Source organism: Camelus ferus, chromosome 13 (genome assembly GCF_009834535.1).
Source record: "Camelus ferus isolate YT-003-E chromosome 13, BCGSAC_Cfer_1.0, whole genome shotgun sequence".
NCBI lineage: Eukaryota > Metazoa > Chordata > Mammalia > Artiodactyla > Camelidae > Camelus > Camelus ferus.
Window position 1 is genome coordinate 22,424,567 of NC_045708.1, and position 11,763 is coordinate 22,436,329.

Consider the following 11,763-nt stretch of genomic DNA (forward strand, 5'->3'; position numbering starts at 1 on the left):
TTGTTAAAGCAGTTTTATCCAGTTCTTATCACAAGTTCTAATTTCTGGAGAGAAAAATCTAACTAAGCTGAAACTTGAATTGGTTTCCATACAGGCCTTAATATTTAAAGTACCAGCCACCCTAGTTTGCACCTTCTGTAGAGTCCCTAGGTGGCCCTAAGAGTGACACCAAATAATCTCTGTGAGTTTGGAAAGGGATAGCACTTGCCTTTAGATATGACAATTCAGCAGACCCTGGGTGCCTTTAAGGGTTTCCCTTCCAATCCCAGAAATGCTTTTAATCAATCAGCTGGGCTGGGGCAGGATCTGGCATGATAGCCTGGCTCTGAACCTCCCTCCTGAGAGACCAAGAGAGGAAATGATGGAATTGGTTGACCCTGTTTCCACTCCTCTATGTTAATTATCAGGGTTCTCATGCCTTCCCTAAGGGAGCCACCTAAACTGCTCGGGGGTGAAAAATCCTCTTGTATGAAATGCCAAGCTGCCTGCAGCAGTGCATGATGGACATTTTTTTTTTTTCTTTTTAAAACACACCAACAAAAAAATGTATTTGTAGATTGTGATAAAGTGTAAATAACTGAATTTTCAACCATGGTTTGAAGTCAGCTTTCAGGGCATTATGTCTTGTTTTGATGAAAAGAGATCACTCTATACCCCCCTTTTTAAAGGAAAATTATCGCAAGAGAATCAGGATGTGTAAAGCTAACATGCATCGCAAAAAACCAAAGGTAACCTAAATGTCTGATTTTAATAGCACATATTTCTCTTTTACATAAACTGTGACAGCAACTTGCATAAACAATTCTTTAGCTGTTAATTTTAATGTTAAAACTTTGCAAAACTTGTTTAATAAAAATAGCTGTAAAAAGAAAAACCATATGCTGCCACATAAATTAGCCATAACTCTTAATAATCCTGCCCATCACAAGTGAACTGTAATGTAACCTGGGCACAAAGTCTGACATCTTAAATGACACATTGTAAAATTTCAATGACTGTAGTTTAGACCTGCTGCTCCCCAAAGTAAAGCTTTCTGCTCAGCTGTTTTAAAATGTATAAGGATGAGCCCCTATAGGTCCCCATATTGATATTCACAATGAAATGTTACTTAAAATTTCTTTAAAGTTGCATGTTTCTCTCCTGTAATGTGTAAACTGCATGCAGGATCTCTACCTTTTATTTTGTATGTCTTTAAAACTTCCTCTTCAAAAGACTGATCTCTTACTTCTCCATTTTCAGGTGATTGAAAACTCCTGAGGCATTTCCTGGAGTAGAATGGGTAGTGAAGACCCCTGTCAGGTATGTTAAGGTGGCTTTCTATTAAGGATATGGAACTTTTATCCTAGTTGTAAAATGGTTTTGGCAGGAGCTGGCCTGGAAGGTGATCAGTGGGCAAATCTTGCTTGTTTGCACTTTGTACCATATTTACAACATGACCGTGCTTTTATGTTAGTTTGCAGTCCATATTGAATTTACTTGTAATGACCAGATAATGTCAACTTAACATGTATTAAATTCAATTTTGTTCTGTCAATAACCTGATAAGGTGGTGTTGCATTTGGAGTTCCTTGGTTATAAGCACCAAAGTGACTGGCTAATGTAAATAAAAGGGAGTTTGTCAGAAAGATGTTAGGGGCCCACAGATTTAGTGTGAAGGCTAAAAAATCTGGCTTGGGAAACTGGAGTGGGTGCAGTGAAGTGGGACAGCAGTGGTAGACCACAGGAATGGTCCTTAAGTTGGGATTCATTGCTTGGGTTCATTGCTAAAATAAGTGAACTCTAGCCATGTTTGGTTTCTTTCTCCCTCTACTCAAGATTCAAGTTCTAGGGAGGCAGACAGTGTCAGACTGGAATAGCCTGAGTCACATGTCTGTACTTTACCAGTATGCAGTAAGAAAAAACTAATTCCTCAAAAGGAAGTCAGGGTGTTGTTAGGAAAGGGAAACAGATACTGAACAACCAAAAAATAATTATTCACTAATGCTCATATTTTACAGAGGTAACTGAGACTTAATGAGGTTAAGTGACTTCCCAGGGTCACATAATTAGTATGGCTAGTAATCAGGCCCAAATTTATGTGTTGCCAGAATTTAACATCTTAACTCTCATACTATACTTCTTTTAATCTGAGAAAGGGGTATTTCTCACACTGAAGAGACCCCTGGTTAGGGACACTGTGGTATAGTAGAAGAACGTGGAACCTAACAAACCTGGAGTTGAATCTATGAGCTTTTGTTCAGTGACCTAAAACATTACTTATTTCCACATCTGGGAAGGAAGATAGTGACAATGTATACCTTACAGTGGTTGGGGAACTGAAGGAGTTCAAATATATATAAAGCCAACCAAGTCCATGCCCTATATGTAGTAAATATTAGTGTTCTTTCCCTAAGAAAGTTTAGCTCCCTGTTTAGGTATTTGGGGGTTCTGACAACTGAGTGAATCTTCCTGTTGCTTGAAACCATCAAGGAACTAATTGGATGATTTTTCTTCTGCCCCTTAGTAAGTTGTCAGGGATGTGAGGGCAGTGAGGAGAAAGGATCCAACTAAGTAGGTCAAAGGTATGGTAGCCTTTGACAGTGAAATTTGCCTTCTTGGAGATCATTTCTTCCAAACCTGCCTCTCAGCCAGGAGCCTCTGAGATCTGGAGCCTTTAAGGAGGGCCATGGTATTGAGCATGGTCCTGGGCATCCAAGAAGTCCTAAGTTTGATACTGGTCACACGAATGCCTAGGAAATTTTAGGGGAAAGTCCCTGAAGGCAAAGAATTTAGTCTCCACTCTTCCTAGGGTAGTCTTAAGAGCAGAATTTGGGAGAAACTTCTTTCTTCATTTGGCCTGTAATTAGTGCTTAAAAAGGCAGGTTCCATTGTTGGCAGACCCACATCCCTATTCTGGGTGTGTAGCTTAGTCAGTTGGTCCCAATGTTTTCTATAGCTTTCTGTCACTACCTATGAGGTGTTTTTTTTTTTTTTTTTAACAGTTCTATAAGCTTTAGAGCCAGGCAAGATTGGGGACCTGTCCTGGCTCTGCGTCATCATAACCTTTGTCTTTGTTTTGACAAAATCCTTACCCTCTCTCTGTATCTCATTTCTTTATCATCAAATAGAGTTGATGATAATAGCTCACATTTATCACCATGTGCACCATAAAATCCTAAGCAGTTAATAAAGAGTATCTCGTTTGGTCCTCTCTTAGGTTGGGGGAGGTATTTAGGTTTATTCATTGATTTATTCTTCGAGGAGGTACTGGAGATTGGACCCAGGACCTCATGCATGCTAAGTATGCACTCTACCGCTTGAGCTATACCCTCCCCTCCTTTTTTCTTTTTTAACTGAGATAAAATTCATGTAACAAAGTTTACCATTTTAATCATTTTAAAGTACACAGTTCAGTGGTTATTAGAATGTTCACAATGCTGTGTGACCATTATCACTATTCAATTCCAGAAAATTTCCATTACTCCAAACGGAATTTCTTATGTAGTAGTCACTCCCAGTTCTCCTCTCTCCCACTAATCTTTCTGTTTCTATGGATTTCCCTATTCTGGACATCCCATATAAATGGAATTGTATAATATGTGCCTTTTGTGGTTGGCTTCTTTGACTTTGCATAATATTTTCAAGGTTCATGCATGTTATATAGTATGTATCAGTACTTCATACTAGTGATAGGAAACATGCTACTTCCCAGAGCAGCCCATTTCATTTAAGACAGCTCCAAGTATTAGAAGTTTTCCCTCATTTTGAACAGGTCACTTTAGTAACTTATACTGATTCTACTTTGGACCCCTGAAGGAGTATCCTTTCAAGTATTTGAAGGTCTTTTTTTTTTTCTTAATTGTAATATAGTTGATTTCCAATGTTGTGTTAGTTTCAAGTATACAGCAAAGTTATTCAGTTTTTAATATGTATATGTGTGTGTATGTCTGTGTATATTTTTTCAGATTCTTTTCCATTATAGGTTGTTACAATATACTGAATAGTTCCCTGTATATAGTAGGTCCTTGTGAAAATTGTTTTCATTCATGTTTCTTTCCCAGCTCTACATGTTACTAGTTAGACTTGCTAGAGCTGATTTTCAAGAAGAACTAGAAATTTGGATTTTGTATACTACCCGTTCTTGAATGTTTGCTCAGATTTGTGTCATTCCCTGTAAAACATCTGCTGCAAGCCAAATGCTGCCCATAGCCTGCCCGTTTGCAGCTTCTGGTTAGCTTCTATTAATACAAATTAAAAGACATGTTAGGATTATTGAGATACAATTCATACACCATACTGCTCACCCATTTAAAGTGCACAGCTCACTGGTTTTCAATATGTAGAATTGTGTAGTCATCACCACAGTCAATTTTAGAACGTCTTTTTCACCCCAGAAGGAAATCCCATACCCATTAAGCCATCTCCCCACAATCCACTTATCCTTTCCAGCTCTAAGCAACTATGAATCTGCTTTCTGTCTCTTACCAACTTGCCTATTCTGGACACTTCATTAAATGGAATTATACAATTATAATCTTTTATGACTGGCTTCTTTCACTTAGCATAATGTTTTTGAGCTTCATCCACATTGTAGCATGTTGTCAGTATCCCTTTTATTGTCAAATACTATCTCATTGTATGCATATACCACATTTTATTTAGCCATTTACCCCCTGACAGACATTTGAGTTGTTTCCAACTTTTGGCTAATGTGAATAATACTGCTATGAACATTCATGTGCATGTGTTTGTGTGGACATCTTGGATATATACCTAGGAGAGGAATTGCTAGGTTATGCAGTAACTGTGTTTAATTTTTTGAGGGACTGCCGAACTGTTTTACACAGAGGATGCACAGTTCCCACCAGCAATGTATGTGGTTTTTAATTTCTCCATATCCTCTCCAGCACTTGTTATTTTCTTTTTGTTTATTATAGCCATCCTGTGTGTGAATTGGTATCCCGTTGTGGTTTTGATTTGCATTTCCCTAATGACTAGCACTTTTGAGCATCTTTTCTTGTGCTTATCCACCATTTGTATATTTTCTTTAGAGAAAAATTTGTTTAAATCTTTTGTCAATTTTTAAATCAGATTTGTCTTTTTATTACTGAATTATGAGTTCTTTATATGTTTTGATGCTTGGCCCTTATCAGATGTAATTTGCAGATATTTTCTCCCATTTTGTGAGATGTCTTTATTTTCTTTGAAACACAAGTTTTTCATTTAGATGAAGTCCAATTTAACTCTTATTTTCTTTTGTTGTTTGTGCTTTTGATGTCATAGTCTCATAAGAAGTCATTGTCTCATTCAAGGTCCTGAGCTTTATACCTTTTTCCTTCCAAACTTTTAATTCTTATGTGTAGGTATTTGATCCATTTTGCATTAACTTTTGCATATGGTATGAGGTGAGGCGTTCATATTCATTCTTTTGCATGTGCATATCCAATTGTCTCAGCACCATTTATTGCAAAGACTGTTCTTTCCCATTGAATGACCTTGGCACCCTGGTTGAAAGTCATTTGACCATAGATGTATAGATCTATTGCCCTTTGAAGTTGGTATTACTTAAAGTGATCAGTATAATTTTTGGCATATAGTAGCTACTCAATAATAAATAATAGCTGATTGGATTATTTTGGTATCACTAAGAGATATGGGTGACTCCAAATCATGTCTGTACCCTGTGTATTATAGTGCAGGCTGCTAAAGTGGTAATGAGGCTGTTGGAGCTGTCATGCCTGGCCATACATAGTTCTCCAGATGCTCAGAGGCTGGGCCCCGCCCCCACGCCCTTCTCGCACCATCAGCCTCTTTTGGTCCTCTCTCCAGCTCCCTTCCTTACCTAGGGATTTGACAGTTACTCACATAGCCTTAGGGTTTGTCCGCTCTTGCTTTCTCTCCCAGCAGCTGCTAGGGCTTTCTAGCCACCAAGGATGAAACAGACTCACACAATGTTTTGTTTCAGGAACAGCAGCCTGAGAGTTAGGACCCATAAGGCTTCTTGCGTACACATATGCAGAGTGCTCCCCAGCCAAGTGAACAAGGTGGAAAAAGGTGGTGGTGGTGGATGTTTTGCCCAGGTATATGAAAATTAAGTAATCCTTCCCTGGCCTCAAACCCCTGGAGCTCTGTGTCACCCAAAGGTCATTTGAGTTAGAACGCATTAAGGCAGCACATGGGCTCCCTCTTTCTTGATGTGTTCTCATCTTTTGTGCCAGCCTATACAGGCTGCTGTTTGTTGGCAGAGTTACTATTAAGCAGTCATTTTAATTTTCCCTCATTTTATCACTTCTCTATCTATTCCCATTAATTGAGCTTGATCCCATTTTTTTAAAAAGAAAAAGTGACGTAGAGAAAATAGGCAGCTTTGCCTCTCTAAGGGAGAAGAGAACTTAATTTGAATGCCTACGGTGTGTCTCTGTTTTTGTAAATGAGCAGCTGATACTAGGAGAAGTGAAGTGATTTACCAGAGTTGCATAGCAAGTTGCGGAGGAAGTGCACGTCGACATTTTTGTATAGTGAAGTCCATTGTTTATTTTGAAAGCATGCTGCCTCTATAAGATAAAACACCATATTTCATTGACATTGAGGCCGTTTATTCTAAGATGCATCATTAAATACTGCAATGGAAGAAAAAGTACTGCCAGTTAAACCAACACAATGGTTTGTTTTCATATGAATGTAAGATGCATCCTGATTTCAGAAGTGTTAAAATCTGAAAAAAATGTCACTTAGCTACTATTGCATTTTTATCAATTCTAACATTTATTCTTTACTATATTCCATGCACTATGTCCTCCACCTGTAAAGTAGCTATTACTATTCCTTTTTACACAGTTTAGCACACATTTTTATGTAGTGTAACTAGCTTTGGAACCTTAGGTGAGTTATCCTCTCCAAGTCTCAGTTCCATCATCTGTAAAATGGGAGGATAATAACTTATTTTACAGCATCATTGTGAAGATTGGGTGAATTAATGCATGTGAAACATTCACCATGACATGTAGTAAGCACCCAGTACTTGTTAGCTATAAATAGAGGCAAGAAGCGTATGTTAGTGCCAGTTTTGAAAAGCTAAATGTTAGTCAAGGAATTTGGCCTTAAGGACTTAAACAGGGGAGCAACTTGAACACACTTGGGTTGCCCTTGTGCTGGGGAGTTAGGGAAGTAAGGGCCATAGGAGATATGCACCTTCCATAAAGTGGCACTACTTCTTTGTGGAAGAGCGAAGGGGGTGTTTTCCCCACCCTGTGCCTGACTTCTGCTCCCTCTTACCTGAAGGCTTTTTGGTTCTTAACCTTTTTCAGAAAGAATAAGCATCTCTCCTCCGAGATATTTGGGCTACTTGAGGGTGGGATATTAGGCCTTCACCATATGTTGAGGGTGTCTTCCTATATCCTGTCCCTTCCCCCTACCCTGTGAATTAGAGACCAAAACTCTGTGAGTCTCCACTGATGGAAACTTGGCTCATAAGGAATTACTAAGCAAGGCTTTGCTTCACCCCTCTCAGTCTGGAATGAATGAAGTCTCTGCCTCCATTTTAAGCTCTTAATTCTGTGCTAACTCTCCAAGGAGTATCATATTGCAGCATCCCACGTAATTCTCATAAACAACTCTGTGAAGTAAGGATTATCCTGGAAAACTGATATGCACAGGTTAAGATGACCACAGGGTCCACGAGCTGGAGTTTAGACCCAAGTCTTTCTGCTCCCATTTAGCTGCCTCCTGGTCTTTCCTGTGTACCTACAGCAGCCACCAGTAGATCAGCTGACACTGAAAGTCATGTCCTGTCTTTGATATTCAGGATGGGTGCCCCTGGCTTCGTTTCTGGATTCCAGAAGTTAAAAGAACTGGATCCTTCTGTGCCCTCCCTCTCTCTCTCTCTGGACCCTCATGTACCTCTTGCTCTCCAGATGAATTGTCATTGCATGTTTAAAGCTAGCAAGCATCTCATGAATATTTAATAGCCTTGAGCAGACATGCTGCGTACAGCTGTCTGACAGCAGCTGCTTGGGGGGAAGGGAGGAAGTACAGTGCGCTGCCTGACTACTTGCTCTTTTCTTCCCTTGTAAGCCCCTTAGGAGCAAAGACTTATGGTGGACACTGCACCCTGGTCCTTTTGTGGCCCTGGGCTCCCAAGGAGGCTGCATTTAAGCAGTAGACCAAACCCTTGGGGGATGGGGTGGGTGATGAGGAGCAGATATGTTCACTGGCCTCTAAAATCAATTTTCTAACCCCTGGGCTGGAGGTCTTCTACTCAGTAGCTGTTACAGCTCTGGGGTTGGTTATATGTTCTTACCCAGTGTTCTGCGAACTGTAGCTCTCTTTTCTAAAGGAAGGGAGCCTTGTATTTGGAAGGGATTTGAGTTTCATAACTGTGCTGCTGGAGGTTAGCTTCTTGACATTGCTTGACTACAAATATAGCAGCTTCTCAGCGGTAGATGTACAACTCCTCCTTAGCTTTAGGCTGTGCTGATTGTCTTTGACTGCATCTTAGGCAGGAAGTGGGCAGGTAGGAGTTCTCAGACATGTACACAAGCTATCATAGTGCTTCTCCCCACCTAGACCTGGGGAGCTTTTTGCTTCAAGGAGACCTTGTCATTTCCACATCAAATTGGGAAAGGTTGTGGGGACTTCTGAACACAGCCCGTTTGAGATGTTTCCAGGCAGTGTGAGGTACAGCCTCACACTGTCAGCCCAGGTTAATCACCAAAGTAGAACACATTGCTGGAAATCTGGGTAGTTTATGTTAATACTGCATTAAGATGCCTGAATTAGGTGTTACATGTCAACCTCTGGAGCCTACCTTGGCCCACCTCGAGATAGCCAGTCTCTTCAGCAGGCACATAAAGATTTTGGGATAGAAGAGTTTGGGGTTAGATACCAAGCTAATTCTCTGCAGTCTTCTGGTTCCTGCCACCTTCATGCTTTTTGTTTATGGCACAGCTTTAGGTACAAAATGGCTGCTCTCCATCCCTTAGATTCCCTGGGGTTGGAATGTAGGAAACAAATTCTGCATCTTGCCTTTGAGAAGGAGAAATACCTTATGTTTTGATAAGATTCTTCATAAGCATCTCTCTAGAGATCAGTATAAATGACCCCATATATGTATTTTTTTTTCATTGTTATAAATTGAAACATCTACTATGTGCTAGACACTGGTGAGTCAGTGGCAAGTGAACAAGATAAAATCAGTCCCTGACCTCATGGAGCTTATATTGTATTTGGGGAGACACACTAAACATATTAATCTCATAAATAGTATAAATCATCTCAGTTGTGGTAAGTGCTATGAAAGAAAAGAATAGATGAAGGCATACCACAGGAGCTTCCCTAGCTCTTGGGTTTTCCTTGAGGCAGAAGGTTTGGGAGATGGTTTAGGGAAAAGACATGAGGCACATTCTAGGCAGGGGATAGGACTGGGGCAGGTCCAAGGTGAGGTAGGAATCTGAACCTTATACTGTTAATTTGGTGATTGATTAGATGTGGGAGAAGAGGGATATACTAAGGAAAGGCCCCAAGTTACTGGCTTGAACAATTCGGGGAATGATCGTGCCATTTAGGGCCCTGGCCTGTGCCCCATGCTTAGGATATGTCTCTCCAGTGGATAACCCTGAGAACCCCTCATAAGGCCAGAAGAGGTGGACCCCTGAGCCTAGGATTAAGGTACTAATAATAGCTATGAGAAGATGCCTATTTCCCCATTCCCTTTCTTCCAAAGGCTTTTAAAGCTCTTTCTCTTTTTCACATCTCTGAGAGAGAAGAAGTCATTTTTCCCTTGATGTAGCTGGAGGCACCAAAGCTTATATATAGCCAAAGGCCCCAAAGACCTGGCTGATTCTGCCGTTACCACTCAGCTCAGGCATGGCCAAGGATGAGAGGTATGAGGTGCGAGGCTCCATTTTCATTGCCTGACTGGCAGCAAAAAGAGAGCCCATCGGCTGTGGACTTCTATTTTCTACCCCTCTGTGTACCTAGAAACCCTATCCTGAATGAAACAACTGGAGTGGTGCTGTGGGGTGGGGAGACTGTAAGGGAGGCAGACTGGCCAGATGGGAGGCTGGAATGCCCCCCTGATATGGTGACTTCATGCTTCTTAATTTTCTACCTGTGTCTTTGCAGCCGTCAGAGGACTCCGGAAACCAGGAGAGCTGCCTGCTGTGTCAAGGCTGGCCCGAGGGCATTTGCTGAGCACAGAGAAACCCTGGAGAGGAGACCAGCAGTCTTTCCCACCCCACCTCTCCATCTGTCTGATTTACCCACAGAAAGCCAGCCAGGATCCCCTAAAAGAGGCTCTAGGCCCAGAATGGAGTCCTTAGGGATGCAGGGGACTGTGATGCTAACAGTTAAACTTGCTCAGGACTTCAAAGAATTGAAGGGGACTAACAGTATCCTCAGCGTGGCCTCCTAGATGTGAATAAACTGGCAACTCCTACCATGTCAGTCCCAGTTTGCCTGCTTCCCCTTAGTCCCCAGCAGAACTGTCTGGAACATGCTGCTGCCACCTCCTGTTTTCCACCCTGCCACACGTGTGTTGTGGTGCCAGCCTTGGACACGTCCAGAGGGCTCCCAGAGACAGGCTGCTCCCCGCCTCTGTGACAGGCTGAGAGCCAGGTGAGAAGGTCCCAGCACTTGGGCAAGTTGTTTAACCTCGGAGCCTGTTCTCTCTTTGTCGTTGATTACTAACCTTGTCCAAGAAAGCTCCTGAAGAGTAGGGTAGGGCTTTTTCCACTTCACCTCTGGACTATATCCCTTCCCCAACAAACATCTGGCACTAAGGAGCTCAATAAAAGCAGCCAAGTGATGAATGGCCCCACACTGGTAGCTTCTGTCAGCTTTGGGAGAGAGCCAGAGTTCCCCTGTCTAGCTCCCCTCTGCTTCCAGCTAAACTGGGCTATTTGTTGTAACATTTTCTTTTAGAGAATTGGAAAGTCAGCCTTTGCTAGACTTCTGGTTTCCTATGACCTATGCCATAGTCTGATTTTAACCCTGAGCTTCCGAGAGGAATGCTGCACTCTTCCTTCACTGCCTTCTTGTTAGTTATCCTAACAGGAACGAGGGGAAGGGCTGAGTTTGGAGAGAGCATGCCTGCATTTTAACTGTGCCTGAGGCATTCTAATGAGCTTCGGATTCATTCTTAGCAAGAAAGGGACCTTGAAATCAGTTGATTTACTTTGGGCAAGTTGTTTAACCTCTAAGCCCATTTTTATCTTCATTATTGATTAAATAACAGCTAATAATTTATTGAATGCTCAGTTGTACCAGGCACAATGTCAAGCATTGCATGTACTATTTCACTTTAATAACTTCAATCCATTACACTCATTTTAGAGATGAAGAAACAGAGGCTCAAGGAGGATAACTTGCCTACGGTTTAGAAAGGATGCTATCATGCTTCATAGTCCCTGTGTTTGACCTGTTTGTACCTCTTAACAGCCACAAGTACTTTGAAACAGTAAAGCACTGTGTTTGAGAGACTTACTTAGGGTGACAAGCCATCCAGGTTTACCCAGGACTGAGGAGGTTCCTGGGATGTTGGACTTTTCAGTCCTAAAACAGGAAAGTCCCAGGCAAACTGAGATGTGTTTGTCAATCTATGTTTGCAGTGAGACTCGGTACAGGATTGGCCACTGGGGTTTCATTTTCCCCAGCTTCTTGGTCTCCTAGGCCTCATCTTGTGGCCATATTCTTTACCTAGCAATTGGACCTGCTTCAGTCCAGCAGGCAGAGGAGGAGTTTGGGGTGGGGAGTCAGAATCAGATGGTATCCTGTTCATAGAAAGAT

The 11,763-nt window shown here is 41.5% G+C and overlaps 1 protein-coding gene across 2 annotated transcripts in view; it reads left to right on the forward strand.

Annotated features, from left to right (window-relative positions):
* The window catches only part of KHDRBS1 (KH RNA binding domain containing, signal transduction associated 1), a 33,641-nt gene extending 22,385 nt beyond the window's left edge, over positions 1–11,256 (forward strand). Inside the window, exons 10-12 of one of the 2 annotated variants that reach the window (XR_004325486.1) lie at positions 1,240–1,299; positions 5,945–6,059; positions 10,102–11,256. The gene's annotated coding sequence lies outside the window, so the exon portion shown is untranslated. The remainder of the gene's footprint in view (positions 1–1,239; positions 1,300–5,944; positions 6,060–10,101) is intronic. The other variant, XR_004325485.1, reaches the window with a different exon arrangement.
* Positions 11,257–11,763: the final 507 nt, after the last annotated feature.